Raw genomic sequence first — 17,345 nt, forward strand, 5'->3', positions numbered from 1 at the left:
ACACCGGACTAGAGGGTTCATGCAAAGGGGAAATTTTAATGATTCAACATCCGCTTCTCGTGTGGTGTTTCCACAGTGTCACCCCCAGGCCAGTGTTTCTCTGACTCTGCTCGCAGGGAAAGAACTCGGCCAGCCCCTGGTCCGCGGTTACCCATCACACGCCAGGCCTGAATGAAGCCTGGTGCTGGGATCTGTAATGACAAAGGAAAAGTTTGTATGTGATCCATCTCTTTAAAGAATTCTCAGCCACGGTTGAATACAAAATGGAATCACACAAAGCAAGTATTGATCTGTGAGGCACGGTACTGTTCTATCCTTAGACAGGGACAAGGGGCCCTGTGCCGTGTGCCCCAGACCTAGGCAGCCTTGGGTTTGGGGGACTTTCCCCAAAATGTCAAAGTCCCCCCACCGAGGCCAGTCTGTCCGGGCAGGGCTGCCATGAGCCAGGACCAGGATTTGCACGGGCCACCGATTCCCTCTGTGGGGGTGCCCCGTGGGCACCAGGCTTTGCTCCTGCGGGCCCTGTGTCCGGGCTCTGGTGTCAGGAGGGTGCCCTGGCAAGCAGGTTAGTGCAGCTTTTCTTTCACCGGCTCACTCGAGATTTGACTGCTAGAGTGGGGCTGACATGCTAATTGGAGTGATGACTCCCACTGATGAGAATGAGGTTTGGGCTCTGGATTGATTGCTGGTGGTTCGCTGTTGATTCCTCCGGACTTGTGCTGTGTGTGTTGGCTCCTACTGTGGTGTAACTTCTGGCCTATGGCACCTGACGGCAGCAGGGATGATGGCAGGCATCCTTTACCCTGGGTGCCCCCCTCTGCTGACTCCCAGGGTGGTCACCCATGTCCTCCACAGGCTCTGTGCCACATGGCAGGGTTTTTGAGATTATTGTTCCCTAATATCCGTGAGCCCTTCCAAATGATGTTGTCTCTTACTGTGGATGGACCTGGTCTATCTGGAACCATGCTGGCTGCGGGATGGACATCCTTGAACGAATGGGGCAGCTCTCCTTTCCCCATGCCCCCACCGCTCACTTATCCTTCCTGCTGGTAGCCCTGCGTGGAAGGTAGAGAATCTGTTAACATTGAAAGAGAACGTGTTCTAGGAATGCAGTGATTTGGCCTAAAGAGTTCAAGAGAAAATGAGGCTGGAATTCCCAGCCAGCACGGCTCAGTAGTAGAGCATCGACCTATGAACCAGGAGGTCACCGTTCGATTCCCAGGCAGGGCACCTGCCCAGGTTGTGGGCTCGATCCCCAGTGGGGGGCGTGCAGGAGGCAGCCGGTCAATGATTCTCTCTCATCATTGATGTCTCTATTTCCCTCCCCGTCTCTGAAATAAATAAAAATATATTTAAAAATAAAAAAGATAAGGCTGAAGATGTCTTGTTTTATTTTATGTTGTAAAATCCTAAGTGGTAAGTATAATACAACCAGAAAATGAATGATCGTTTTGTTTGCATTTTCCTGCAAACTTTGGGTAAGACTGGCATTTCTGGTCAGCATCAGTGAAGCAGAGTGACACCTTTGGGAGAGTTGCTGAAATCTCTATTTGTGGGCTCCATGATGGGTGATGCAGCATCCTGGTAATGCTGCCACCAAAATGAAATAAATGGTGTTAGGCAACTGCAAACCACAAGCAGGTTCTGCAGAGCCATGCATTGTGGGTAACAACACCGTTGCCATCATTCTTCACGCCTGGGACATACGAAATTATCTAGGAACAGTGCACTTGACAAGAGCATGGAGAGATGGTGCGGGACCACTATGATGAATCCTCCCATGTTATTAATTGGACAATAACAAATATATAAATAGCTCTTCTCTACCTATTATTCTAAATTTTCAGTGATAAATCACTTTGCTTCACATGGGCCCATACTTCTTAGGATACATTTTAAAGAAATCAAAATGCAAAATGCAAAATGCAAAAAAAAAAAAAAAAAAGAAAAAAAGCTGCCTGGAGCCTCAAACACCCTGGAGGTGGCCGTGGCAAGGTCTCATTGATGCAGAACTAGTGTTCTATTTATCATGGATTTACCAACATTTACTTTAAAACTGTTTATTCTTAATTACAAAATATTTTTTAAAATATATTTTATTGATTTTTTTACAGAGAGGAAGGGAGAAAGATAGAGAGTTAGAAACATCGATGAGAGAGAAACACCGATCAGCTGCCTCCTGCACACCCCCCACTGGGGATGTGCCCGCAACCAAGGTACATGCCCTTGACCGGAATCGAACCTGGGACCTTTCAGTCCGCAGGCTGACGCTCTATCCACTGAGCCAAATCGGTTTTGGCTTAATTACAAAATATTTAACACCCAGGAAGTATACAAACATAAAATAGCACGCATAAACCCATCACCCTAACATTTTGCTATTATTTACTTCAGATTTCTCTTTTTAAATAAATAAAACATGGGTATAGTGAAACTGTATAACCAGTTCCTTCCCCCTTCCTCCTTTCCCAGACATAGAAATCCCTTCCTTTCCCTCTCCTGATGTAGATAAGTACTAAGTCTGAGATCCTCAAGAGCAAATCCTAAGACAAGGATTTAAGTGCAAGTAGTTTATTGGAGAATTGATCCTACGAAGCACCTGTAGCAAAGCAGGGAAGTGATTCTGGGAAGAAAAGGAAACCAACGCAGTTTGGTGATGAGTAGGTTATCCTTGTGGGCAATTGGGGCTCAGTGCCACAGAGACTTTGGGGACCCATGTAAGATGAGCCTCAGAGTTGTTCCATCTGAGGGCTGAGGAGGTTGAGGTGTTTACCTGCCAACTCCCTTCTGTCATAAGGTCCTTGACATTCAGGCCTGCCCCGTGAGGGCTGAACATTCTCCTGCAGCCTTCAGGTAAAGTGGAAGGTGTTTGCCCAAGAAACTGGAGGGTTCACGAACAGAGGGAATATGGGTGGGGGAATGCAGAGGGAATATGGGTGGGGCCTCCATAGCATCTGCTACAGCCAGGATTACTCCCCTACATGGTGTATTGTCCTGTGGGTTTTTAAGTTTCAAAAAAATGACATGATGTTGAACATTGTCCTGCAACTTGCTTTTATTTTTAAACTCAAAATTATATACTTGAGATTTATCCATACTGAAATATGTAGATACTAGAGGCTCAGTTCATGAAAATTCATGTACTGGAGGGGGTCCCTCAGCCCAGCCTGCCCCCTCTCACAGTCCAGGAGCCCTCAGGGGCGGGAGGCGACCCGGCAATCAGGGGAAGATGATACCCCATCACACCTCCATTGCTGCCATTGCTAGCAGTGCAAGCCTCGGCTGGCCCTGGTTACCTGAGCCGGGCAGCCCTGGGCAGCTTGGGGGCTGAGGGGACTGGGGGACTCCAGAGGCAGGTGCATGAAGTGGCTGGGCCCGCCTGGGTGCGGGTCCAGCCTTGCCGCTTGCCTGCTGCCCTGGTGGGGCTGAGGGGACTGGGCGCCACCATATTGTGGCTGTGGGTGCCGCCATCTTTGAGGGTGGGGCAGTCAATTAGCATATTCCCTCCTTATTGGCTGTGGGTGCCGCCATCTTTGAGGGCAGGGCAGTCAATTAGTATATTCCCTCTTATTGGCTGTGGGCACTGCCATCTTTGTGATGGTGTAAGGGTCAATTAGCATATTCCCTCTTTATTAGGTAGGTTAAATAATTTATTTAATAGCTCTATGGTGTTCAAGTATTTGAATATATCAGTTTACTCATCCATACCCTTATTGATAGTTTGTTTTCATTTTACCCCGTTGTGATGGCAATGCTATACAATAGGATTGAGCCACACTGGCTGGGCTGTATGACTTTTAAATCTTTTTGACTTATCCATTACTGAGGGAAATATGCCACAATCTTGTACTATGATTGTGGATTTGTTAATTTCTTCTTGCAATTTGCTCAAATTTTGTTTTCTACATAAGGGAGGTTGTATTATTATATAGTAGTTATCTATCTATACTTATTATATAAAAGTGTAATATGCATATTGACCGGTTGCTATGATGCACACTGACCACCAGGGGGCAGACACTCAACACAGGAGCTGCCCCCAGCCCGCAGGCCCTGATCACCTGATGGGGACCGGGGAACCGGGGGTGGGTGGCGGTGGACATGGGCGGTGCCAGGACAAGGTGGGTGCGAGCGAGTGGGGCCCTGATTGCCCTGCTGGTTGCCCCACACACAGAGGGCATTGGCGTTGGGGGGCAGGGCTGGCTGCCAGCAGCTGGGGAAGATTGCCCCTGATTGCAGGCCAGGCCTAGGGACCCTACCCGTGCACAAATTTCGTGTGCCGGGCCTCTAGTTTTTATATAAGCAATGGATAAAATTTCCTTACAAAATAAATTTAATTAAGAAAATGGGAGAAAATTTAGAGAAAATGTATGAGTATATAATGGTGTAAGTAGTAAGTAATTCTGAAAGAAAATCATGCAGGTGGAAACAATGGCTTAAAAGCACACCACTGTCTCTCTCCCTCACCTGGCCACCCAGCTACACAACAACATTCTAGAATCACTACTTCCAGCTCAGACCCCTCGCAACCTTCAGTTCCACATACATATTCAATTTCCCCCTTGTCATTCACACCTGAAAGCATCACATACCCCTCACACTCAGAAATGCAGAAGTGAATTTCTTTTAAAAAAATTTATTTTTCAATTATAATTGACATAAAATGTTAAATTAGTTTCAGGTGTATATCATAGTGATTAGACAATTACATAACCAAGTGTTTAACCCAAAAAGTTTAGTCCCCATCTGACACCATACATAGATATTATAATATTGTTGACTATATTCCCTATGCTGTATTTTACATCCCTGTGATTATTTTTATAAGGCTATGGGAAGTAAATTTCCTATAGCTTTTCTCTCCCTTCTGCCCCTGAAACACAATTTCTCCTGGATTTCTTATCTTGGTGCAAGATGCCACTCTCTTCCCAGTCAGCTAATCTGGATCTTTCAGACCTCCCTCCACATGCACATCAAAACAGAGAATGGGTTCCTCCTGTTTACTTCCTTGATGTTTCCTGTATCTATCCCCTCAGCCCATTGCTGCCCTCATGATTCAAGCCCTTGCCATCCCTCTCCTGGATCCTTGTGCCCTCCCTGTCTCTACAGTGGCACCCTTAAATCTATTCTCCACATGATACTCCATTAATTGTTCTGCATGCAAAGGTTATTTTGTCTCCCTCTGCTTTGCATTCTGGGTAGCTCCCTATTGTTTAAAGAATAAAGTTGAATCCCCAGGATGTGGCCCCACCTGCCTCTCTCACCAGCCCCGCCATGCTCTGTGCCCCAGCCATAGGGACACGTTGTTCTCAAATAGTGCCAGGCTGCTATATATTTCTGGAGATTTCTCAGGCTGGCCCTCTTCTCATGAATGCGTTTGCCTTACTTTATCTACCAAAAAAATACTACAAGATTCAACCCAAGTTTCACCTCCCCAAAGAAGCCCTCTTGGCAACCCCCAGCCAGTAAGAGTGACCTTTCTCCTTTTTGTGTCCTCTCGTTCCTAGTTGGGCTCGTCTGGCTAGACTCCAAGCTCCTTGAGGGCAGACTGTTTCCAAATCAACTCTCTATCTTGCTTGTTGAATGAATGGAAAAATGAGTACTTCATGTGAAGCCATATCTAGCTTCATAGCCACTAGGATGTTGAGAGTCTTAAGAGCTACTCTACCTCTTTCCAAAGAAGGCGAAGCTGCCTCTGGAATTTCAGCAGAGGTGTGGGGTGAAAGGAGCTGAGTGTTAGCTCCTCTCAGGTGATAAGACTTGTAGGAGTGCGATGTGTAAATGCTGGAAAAAGCAGCATATGAAAGGAAAGCTTTAATTAAATTATGTCTTCTAAAAACTTATCGGACATCCAGTTTTATTTTAAAGAATGTTCACCAGTTGTTCAAATTCACTTAGTAGTCTTTAAAATCATTTTATTAACATTTTCACTAATGAGCTAATCCCTAAAAAGGGGGGAAAGGCTCATAAATGCTTCCTTAAATAAAAAGTATGACTTATGACACCAGCCTAGTTTTCAACATCAATTTTAACATCGAGTGAACTTTTGTTGTAGCATTTTCTCATATTTACTTCCTCCTTTTTCGTTTTATTTCCCACGTCCCTATTTCTCTCCATAGACTTAGTTCCAATAGATTTAAGAAAAGAGCAGCACTTTGAAGAAGCATTCAGCGGCATGGTCAGGATGAGGATCTAACCACTTCAAATCAGGCAAGGAAAGGCAAACAGAAAAATCTAAAAACATTTCCCTTGCTAGTTTAAATACAGTTCTAGATTGGAACACAGAGTATGTATCAAGTAAGTATAGGGTGGCCTTCCCTAAAATATATTTCATAGAACAGTACTCATGGGACATTAAATAGGTGTTTGGGGAAAAATAATTTGGAAAGTGTTCCTTTCAAAGTTCATAAAAGGCCCTGAAAACTCCTGTAGCAAAAACCTGTTCAACTGAATATATTTAACCCAGCCTTTTCCAACATTTATTTGATTATAAAATCATTTTAATTCTTGTATGGAGCACCGATTAACATACTGCAGAAACTGATCATTGGGATAAAAATAGGATAAAAATAACTTGATTTGAGGGCTGTTGTGTCACTTAGTAAAGATTATTCTGAATTAGTAGGGAGGTAATAAACATCTTAAACAGCTTGAAAAGCAGTGTCAGAAGATTTTTTAAATGCTGTCAAAAGACTCATAAAATATACATTATGTTGTGTAGCAATATTGTAAAATGTGGTATGATACATTAAAATAATCAGATTATACCCCATTACCCTATAATCTTCTAATCAGATATATATATACATTTTACATTGTATCTTCAAAAATGACTCCTGTTATAAATATTATGCTTGAATTATAGAAGTATGCTCTAACCCCAACTGCAAAGGATTCCATGATATAAGTAACAGCTCCAGATAATGAGAGTATCAGGGCAAAAGAATGATGAAAAATGATAGCATCATAGAACTTTGAGCTACAAGGAGCCTTAGAATAGTTTTAATTCAATCCTCACATTTTAGATGAAATAAGATTGACAATCATTTATGAGGTCCTCAAGGAGAAGAAAAGGTGACCTAAGTGTAGAAAAGATAGGGGGAGATGAGGACCACATGTTCCTTTATGCAAGAAGGAGTCAAGTGCTCTGGAAGATGAGGTTAGAATTTGGTGATAAGGAAGCCTGAACACTGGGTTGTAAAGATGGTTGACTTTATCTGTCAGTGGGAGGTGAGAGGTATTGCACAGGCAGGCAATGTGGCCAACATGAGACTCACCTTAGCAGACCAACGGGTAGGGAAAAGAGAAGGGCCTGAAGCCAAGAAGCATCAACACAATGACACAAAGACAACACAACACAATTGCTCATAAGTAATAACTCCCTAAAGTCAGTAGAACCCCCATCTTCTCTGACAACAGGACTGTTCACCTAGAACCCCACCAGGATATGAGTCAGTCATGTTCATGTTCCATAGAGTATGTGTTCTCAGGGCCAGAAGCAATTGACTCAGAAGCTTGCCATCAGCCCGTGGGGTCAGGCCTCAGACCGATAGTGTGGTTAATTTGTCGTTCACTGCAAGTATCCTCAAAGTCTCCATCAAAGAGCAAGCTTTGCAAGTCTGTTGAATTTGGTGATTTACTTTTTGGCTCAGGATCCCATGCATTGCAATTGGTTTATGATTTCTCAAGTGTCTTTGGATTTGTAAGTCCCCTCCATTTTTTTTTCTTCAATTTTTGGTATTGTTGATGAAACAAAGTCACTTGTCCTGTAGAGTTTTGCAAAGCTTGGATTTTAAGGTGTCATTTAACATTTTTTGTTTCTCTGTGTATTGGTAATTGGAGCAAACTTGGTCTTTTGTTGGCAAGACCACTTTGTAGATAATCTTGGTGGGTTCCTCCATCAGGAGGCACATGGTGTATGACTGCCTGCCTTTCTGTGATGTGAGCATCTGCTGATGATTAGTGCCTCAATTCATTTATCAGTTAGAAGTTGCAAAGAGATAACTTTCTTATTTTATTAATTATCCTTTATTTTTTTAGTTTAAATACTTCTATAAAGAAAAATTTCCCTCATCTACTATTTGATTATTGTTTATATATAAAAAGTGGCAAAAATGCTCAATTCTTTCACTTCATTAATTTTCAAAATAATGAGTAGGCTCCCTAAAACCCTCCAAATGTGACTAATAAGTTATGATATTTTTTTTACTATCATTATCACTTATGAATTTAAGTAATTTTAAATATATATATATTTTTATTGATTTCAGAGAGGAAGGGAGAGGGAGAGAGAGAGATAGAAACACCAATGATGAGAGAAAATAATTGTTTGGCTCTCTCCTGCATCTCAAGCCTGCAATTCAGGCATGTGCTCCGACAGGGATCGAATTGGGACCTCTTTGTTCATAAGTCAATGCTCAACCACTAAGCCATGCCAGTCAGGCTGGAATTGAATAATTTTAATCTGTTGCTGTTATTTCACTCGTTTAAATTTAAATTGTGTAAACTTTGGTCAGTGGGAGCCTATTCAAGTTAGTACCTGAGTCTTTTGACATGGCCCTAGTCTTTGACATCTTCCTGGTTTTCAGATCTGATCAGATGTTTTATTTACTATGTGTACAGGCCTTGGCCCATTGGATGATGTTTCATATTGTTAGGCACTTGGCTTATCCCCAGAAAGCACAGTCTGAAAAAGCAAACGGCTAAAACTTCCAGCTCAGGCTATAGGAGGAACTGTGGACTCGGCAGAATTTCCAAGTGCTCTCCTCATTGGCAAAGGGAAACAATTGCCCTCAATTAAGGGAAGTGAGATTACCCGTTGCAGCCTGGAGCAGCGCTAAGGCAATATACTGCATGGCAAATTACACATGTCGGGCAGGGGGTCAAGTAGAATTACAGATGCAGACACAGAAGGCATCGATCATTGATATGGATGAAGCAGGCAGTTCAGGTTTGCTTCGCTCTCCCAAATCTGTGGGTCTAATTCTTCTGAGGTAGTCCATGATCCAATCATGGACGAGTCCATCTGTGAACTGTACGTATTACAGAATTGTCATATTACAAGTGAAGATTTCAGACTTGATTGAGCTCTTGACAACCTTACAAAGGAAGCACAGACTCATTACCTGAACTGAGTTCAGGCTGTGGGTGAGAGGGGGGTCTGTGGGACCAGCCAAAAGGGCGACTGAGAATAGGAGAGTGTGCTGTTGAGAGCCTGTGTGGCCATTGTGCTCTCTGGCCATGTTGGGGAGTGACAGGGATCCTCCCAGATCTGGAGAGGCAATTTCCAATGGATCTGGGCTTGTGGGCAGTTTTTCAGGGTCAGCAGATGTCTTTTATGCCTTCTTTATTTTGGTAAAGGAATAAAAAAGGGCAGGTTGCCATCTTAGTCCCTTTGCTCTCTTTAGTCATTTTCTTTTAAGTGAGTTTTTTTTTTTTAAATTAAATATGAGAGTGTAATAACCACTGAGTGCAAATGTTAGCAGCCCATAGGGGAGGTGGAGACAGGACATAGCTGTAGACAGGCAGCCGCTTTGAATCTCCGAAGCATAACAATGCCACAGCCTTCTCATTCTCTCCCCTTAGTTTCTTCCTAACAAGGAGGCCTTTCCCCCATTTGATAGCTATTCTTCGACGGAGCCTCCAGGGTGACTTCCTCTGCATTAGTCAAATTGTTCACATCTGAAGGGTGCAGGGCTTCAGCCATTCGGGATCCTAGGAGAACACGTGGCCTGGACACTTCATGTGATGACACCGCTGTGGAAGCCAGCAGTGGAGAGAGAAAAGGCCTGGTGCTCTCTCTCCATCCTCCCTGGAGGCAAGGCGTGGGCAGGTCAATGGGATGCCCTGACTTGGACTTGGATCTGGAGCTAACGACATGAAGAAGCAGGGACAAGGGCAGCATTGAGGGCTGGGTCTGTGACAGTGGCGGTGGTTCTTGATGTTCTGGGACAGGGACAGTGGGTTTCAGCTGTGGCCCTGGCAACTTCACTTCCCCTGTTCCTGCCTGTTTTGTCAATGTGGTTCTCTAGCTTCTCTGGAGAATCTGAGCTACCCAGGCATCCTTTCTTACCTTGCTTAATTCTGCCAGAATTGGTTGCTGTGTTTTGGAACCAAGAACCTGGACTGATCCTGGAACTAATTGCTTTCCATGAGAGCATTACTATGCCTCCCAAACACCTACCCTATAAACAGATCATGAATTAGACCTCATGAATCAGAATTACCCTCAAAGCTTGTGTTTGGTAAAGCACATAGTGTTGCTGCTGCAGTGGGGTGTTTATACTGTCCCACAGGAAGAGTGCCTTTCTGAGAGCTATCCCTCAGAAATTAAAGACACTGCTACAGTGGGGTGTCTTTGGAGGCATTTTGGACACCCCCCCCCCCAAAAGGAACTGTCATGTAAGGGTAAGTTAATGGATTAAAGAAACAACAAAAATCCTGAGTGAGAGTGACAATGGAGAAAGTCAATTGGTCAAGAGAAGAGACAGGAGGGCAGGCTTCAGGGGGAAGGTCAAAGGTTAATTAAGAGATACGGCAGTTTTAAGAAAGTGAGTTTGATAACTGGGAAAAACTTAGCCTTTGGCTACTCATCTGCTGCTGGTACAATTTTTGCTATTTCATTTAGACTGTGTCATTGGCCACTTTCTGCATCATAATGTAATATGCCAATAGCAATTTTGATAGGAGATACAGGTATCAGAAGTGGTCTAGAAGCCTTATGAGAAATGGCTTCAATAACATAATCAAACAACTTCTGTAAAAGTTGGGCTAAGTTCAGGCCTATTGTGAAAATAATGGGTATAGCCCTAACTGGTTTGGCTCAGTGGATAGAGCGTCAGCCTGTGGACTGAAGGGTCCCAGGTTCGATTCTGGTCAAGGGCATGTACCTTGGTTGCGGGCACATCCCCAATGGGGCGTGTGCAGGAGCCAGCTGATCAATGTTTCTCTCTCATCGATGTTTCTAACTCTCTATCCCTCTCCCTTCCTCTCTGTAAAAATCAATAAAATATATTTTAAAAAAAGAAAAAAAAAAGAAAATAATGGGTATACAAGGCAGAAATGGCCAGGGCTGGGACCCTCAGATGCAGGCTCAAGGCCTTAGCATGTATTTTATCAGCGAAGCACATTTCCATTGGGCTACCTCCACAGTTGTTGGGAGCTCTTATGTGACTTAACATCAAGATGTGTGCAGGTGGTTGCTAATTGGAATAATTCATCTTTTTGTTCTATTTGGTTTAAGTTAGCATTTCTCAGACTGGGTTCTGAGCAACCCTAAGTATTTGGTGATTTTTCTAAGGTCAGATAAGTTTGGGGAACACTGTCCATTCCATTTCCCTTCTTGGCGAGGCAGAGTGCTCACTGTTGTATTAAAAATTCTTAGATATCCTTTGTTGGATTTTGTGCATGGCTCAAGCAGGCACTCATTTTAATATTCAATGAATGGATCGATGTCACCCAGTGTTTTCCAAACCCTTTGAATTATGGAAACTTTTCCTATGGCATATAATATCTCATGATATATTATTGTCCTTCATAGGACATACTTATACTAAAAAATTATTTATTATTTATGTAAATTCAAATTAAACTGGGTATCCTATATTATTATTTTCTAAAGTGGTCAATTCCATTCCTTCTTCATGTCCCTCTATCCCATTGTTTCAGTGGGAGCAGCCATGTTTGAACAATTGTCCCCTCCTCTCAGCCACAGTGATTGGTTAAGTGGTGGGCACCTTATTGAAGGTAAGTCTATCAGATTCTTTCTTAGGGAAATAGAATTAGGGGCAAGAGCCCATAGGTCAGTCTGGTTGCTGTACTGAATGAAGAGCAAGAGCACACCAATGCTGGTAATGGCCACGTTTCACCATAATGATTGGAAAACAGAGAGAAGAATGAAGTAGATGCTGAGAGATGGAAAGAAGACATGCTCATTCCTGCTTCTTGACCCTTCTGAAGCTTGACTGTTTAAAACCTCTTGAATTCCTTAAGATACCCCAGAATTCTTATAATACTTATTTTCTTTGCTTAAGCTAGCTCAAATGGATTTCTATTTCTTGCAACGAGAAAATGTCCAAAGAAAGCGTGATTCTTCCTCAAGGGGAAGTGATCTGCTCTATCATTCATGATTTGCTGTAATAGGTCTGGCCTAGAGTGCTGACATGCATTTTGAGAATGAGGTAGGTTATCTTTAAGTAGAATATTTAGAAATTTGAGTGACACAGGGGGCAGTGACTTGGCTATTTTCCCAGTTAGCTCCATCTCTAGCCTGGAGGTCTCCAGTTTCCAGCAGAAAAGTGAATCTCAGGAAAATCATAAAACTACCACACAGTCTTTTTCTCCAGGTAAACAGGCAAGTTCATTCTGCATGCCAGATTGAGATACTGTACTTTAAGATCCTGAAGTTCCCAAGACTGGAATCCTGAGTGGAAAATTGGACCCCCCAAGGCTCCTGGCTGTTGGCCTTGAGTTAAGTGTCACCCTTAGTTCTTACCATGGGAAGTTCAATTTAGAGCAATTTGGAATGATTCTCTCCAGTCTCAGGGCATCATTAGGTATTTCAAGGCTGGTGGTTAGCTTGGTAAAAACCACTTCCCCATATTAGAAGATCACAGGGACTATTGAAAAGACATCACAGAGTGTATGATTTTAAGTAAGTCATAGTTTTCAGATTACCAGTATTTTCAGACAGTTTAAAAAGTGCCTGTACCTTATATAGAAACACAATCTATGTAGTAAAGCTCACATTGACCTTGAAAAAAGCCTCTTTAATGCAACATGGAAGTGTTGTGGTCTCCTTGGGTATTGTGAGGTATTAGGACATTTTATTTGATTTTACATTAGTTTATTTTCCTTAAAGCCAGGAAGGAAACAAAGAAGTGTGGACCTCAATGAGCAAACATGGACCTCAGATTAGGGACTTGTAGCTCCTTAATTGATATTCTCTTAAATCCTGGGCATGATTTCTACTGCTGTGAGGTTGTTTTTTTACCTGAGTTTATTGTTGGTTGGCTCTGGAGTGTGATTCTTATTTTAATCCTATAAGATCAGTGTTCTTTAGCCAGACAACCTCAGTGTAGCTGGAGTTTTAGCTATTAAACTCTTAATGTGATGAATGGGGTACAGAACTGTACCTGGAAGACATTGGGTTCATGCACATCATAGAATCACCATCACCAATAGGTCACATCAGTGTTGAAATGTCAACCTGCACTGAAACCACAATTGAGATATACATTTCTTTTTACAGGTGATTCCTTCTTCTAAAACTGGATCCAAAGGAGGTCTCCCTGCATTTCTTAAAGTGTAGCTAAGAAGTAAGAGACATTCGGTTTTGAAATACTCATATGTTGGAACCTGTGTTTGGGCCATGAAGGTAGGATTTTATTGAAATACTGTGATCTGAACCCTAGCACATCCCTCTAAACCTGATTTGTAAGTTCACATTTTTCTCAGTTAAAGGCAATTTCTAGGAAAGAGGCAGTCTGATAATGACATGATTTTAGAGGAGGAGAAAATTCTGATCTCTGAAGATTTTACACACACACACACACACACACACACACACACACACACACACACCATTTAAAAACAGCTATGTTTTAACATTTTCTTAAACTGTGCTTAGCTTTGTGTTTTATTTCTTCCAGTCTCTGCTCTGTGTTGGAAATGACATTCCTTGATAAGGTAACACAAACAAGAGAAACTTCTGTTGGTTTATGAGTGGGAGTCAGGGATTTGCTGGTATCCTTAAGAGCTGTTTGTTGAACTCTTGAACTCTAGCACACTGAAGAGAGAGAAGCTGACGCTGTTAGCTGTTTGTACACACCTTGCCATATTTACTTCGGCCTTGGCATAAACTTTGAAGGAGTTTAACGAAAATGATTAGGTAGCAGTTAACAAGATCCTCTCTCTTTTTTTCTTGTATTGTATTATTATCATCATTATTTTGTGAATAAAGAGGCAGCTTTATGAAACTTATTACCATCTTACTAACTGTGTGATCTTGGGAAGCTCACTTAAGCTTCCTGAGTTTGTTTCTTCATTTGCAAAAGGTAGATAATGCTGACTTCACAGGGTTGTTGTATATATCACATGAGAAGATATACTATACAGAAATACTCTGAACACAGTGCTCGGCATATAACTATGTGTAGAATAAATGTTTATTTTCTTTCCTTCAACTAAACCAACTGGAAGATGGACTAAAAATATTGTGACTAGTAAGGCAAAAGAAATAACACTGAAAACAGCAGCCCCCGGGGCTTGGCACCACTTTTAATCTAGCTGGGTGGCTTTATTGTTATTGTTTTAGGGGGCAGACGGTTATGATAACTCTCTTATTTTATTTCGTAGGTTCTGATGAGAAAACACAGGCTGGGAGAAAGCAACCTGAAACGGTTCTGAAACTTCATCCAAGTCTGAGGGTTGAGAAAATGATTAGATAGCACTTACAGAAAGTGTCACATTGAGTTCATTAATCATTCAATTTTTAGGAATGCATCTTTCTTTGGTAGGTTTATTAAAAAATTTTGTAATGAATACAGTTTTTGTTGTTTTAACAGAAAATTTCCCCCTTTACTGACTTGGGTTCATTTTTTACCCAAGTTCTCATGACTTAGAGAGCCTGACATCGTCCGGCTGTGCGCCTCTGCATTGTAACAGAGACGGGGTGCTTGGTTATTTGGGACTCTCGTCTCTTTTGTGCCACATCCCTCACCTGCATCTGCAATAATGAGCTTATTTGCTTTCTCAGAACATTTGTACTCTCTCCCCTCTGTGCTCATTGCCAGGGCATTCCCTTCACTGTAGAGCACGAAGGAGCCCTGTTGCAAGCAGCCTGTAAGGGCGTGGGAGGGGGAAACTGAAGGCTTCCTGGAGGGTGACACCTGAGCTGGAATCTTGAGAGGGAAGCAGGAGTTGGCCACTCCAAGAAATGGAGAGAAGGCATGGGCAAAGGCCCTGGGGCAGGGAGTGGATTGGGCATACTGAAACATGGTACTGGCTCAGTTGGCTGGAGCCCAGAGATGGGAGATCAGGAGGTGAAGCTGAGGTGTTGGCACGGGATAAGTGATGGAAGGCCTATGTACCAGGTTAAAGGACTTGGAGCTCATTAGGCAGGCAAAGGTGAGCCGTAGGTGGGTTTTAAGTGGAGGAGGGGGGCATGATCTGACTTTTTTCTCCCTTATTGGGTTGGGGGAGCAGTGTATATCTGGGTTGGGGGAGCAGTGTAGATAGAAGAGAAAATGGGCAATGTAGAGTATGTATTAGATAAGACTAGAAGCAGGAGACCAGTGAGTAGGCTGCTATCATAGTCTGTATTAGAGATCATGAGAGTCTGAGTGAGGATAGCAGATGGGGATATGTCAATTTAGATGACTACCTGTACCCCATTCCCACCAAAGCTCGTTGAGGATGTAAGTTATGAATATTAGCTATTTCTTTTGATGAATCCACCATATAACTGTCAAACAGCTCCTTCAGTTTGACTTGCATTGGTCTTTGGTTCCTAAACTTGGCTGCACATTGTAGTCACCTAGAGGCTTTTAAAAACTGCTGGTGCCTGGATCCAACCCTACAGATTCTGACGGAATGGCGTGGGGTGCAGCCCGGCATGGCGTTTCTCCAGCTAAGCAAAGAGAGAACCGCTGGTGCACGAGTCGCCCAGACAGCACATAAAGAAAAATATGCATTGGGACAATATATTCCTTCCCAGCTCCTTGATCTTGTATGAGATTCTGCATTTTTTCTTTTTTCCCTTTTAATTGAATTTATTGGGATGACACTGGTTAACAAAATTATACAGATTCCAGATGCACAATTCCACAGCACATCATCTGTACACTGTATTATGTGTTCACCACCCCAAGTCATTTCCAATGAGCTTCCAAGTTTTATGCTGAAGTTGCTGGTTCCTGGATCACACTTTTAATAGAGGATCTTAAGGCCCCAGGAAATATTCTAAAGTCACTGATTATGTTCCTCTTTTTGAAGGTATAATCATATAAAGGGAAATATAAAGAAAAGAAACAATAACATCATTTAAATTGAAAGAAAATCTCTAGGTGAAGACTTACTTGTGGATTTTGATGAAATAAACCCAAAATTGTTTTTCCATCTGTGCATAAAATTTCTACCAACTTCTAATCTCTCTATTGTGCCTTTGAGGACAATAGAGAAATTACTTCAGGCCCATGCAAGTACCAGATGAGATTCGGGGTTCCATTGTTTTTAAGTGGGTCAGAAACCTATAGTTAACAAAACAGTTGAAATGTTTAATGCATGTCAGTAGCTGAAAAGGCATTCTCTCAAAATATCCGACAGTGTTGTTAAACTCAGATTTTCAAGAATTTGAGATCATCAAAGTCAGGCCTACAAGTTCTGGGATAACTTATAGTTGAGTTTATAATCTTTGGAGAACTTTGTAGTTAAAGACAGCAGGTACTTTTTTTTTTTTTTTTGCTGCAGAGTACGAAGTTCAATAAAGTTGATTAGAAAATTCAGAGGAACCAAAACAATTATGTTTTTTGAACTCAGAAAGTTTGATATTTCTAGTAACTCATTTGAATAGAGAATATCTTGCAAGGTTTTTTTGTGTATTTTTTTCCCCTGTAGGGAAAGAGTTCATAAGGAATCTTGATTATATTTTTAGGAGAAGGAAAATGTAAGTTTGTGTTTCTAACTATTATACTGAGCAAGTAAGACCAGTAAGATGTAATTGAACTGAAACCTACTTTTGACTTCTACTGCTCTTTAAAATTTCTTTAACGAAGGAGTTTTTCTTTTTGGTTGGATGAAAGCTGACATGCTCCAGGAATGTTCTAGTCACTTGAGGAGTAGAAAGTCTTACAGTCAAAATCAACCTAAGCCAAAAGTCACTGTTTTGACTTAGACATAGAATCCCACTCTGATGTCTCGAGATACGTTTAAAAGGAAGACTTCTCGGGAAGAAGACACCTGTAACCTGCGGGACCCTGGCAGCCGAGTGTGGCCACTGTCCTATGAGCTCAGGGTTCCTGCTTGCAACTTTCTTAAAAATGGCTTAATTACGTATAATGAATTCAATTCAAAGAGGGAAAAAGAAAGTAAGTCTTCTCCTCCTCTCCCAGCTGTGGTCCATTCCTCACGGCTGCTGCCCTTGGGGAAGGAAGTCGGGAAATCTTTTTCCCTCTTTCTCCATTTCTAACTGTCAGGCTCCTCTGAGGTCAGAGCACAACGAGGCTGGAAGGAAAATGGTACCAGAAATTCTTAACGTGAGTAGTATGACCGTGAGAGCACTTGGCACCGACTGGGTCTGGCAGATGCTTAAAGGTGATCTTTTTCTCATAAGCTGTTTCGAGCTTCCT

The sequence above is a fragment of the Cnephaeus nilssonii genome, assembly GCF_951640355.1.
Source record: "Cnephaeus nilssonii genome assembly, chromosome: 10".
Lineage (NCBI taxonomy): Eukaryota > Metazoa > Chordata > Mammalia > Chiroptera > Vespertilionidae > Cnephaeus > Cnephaeus nilssonii.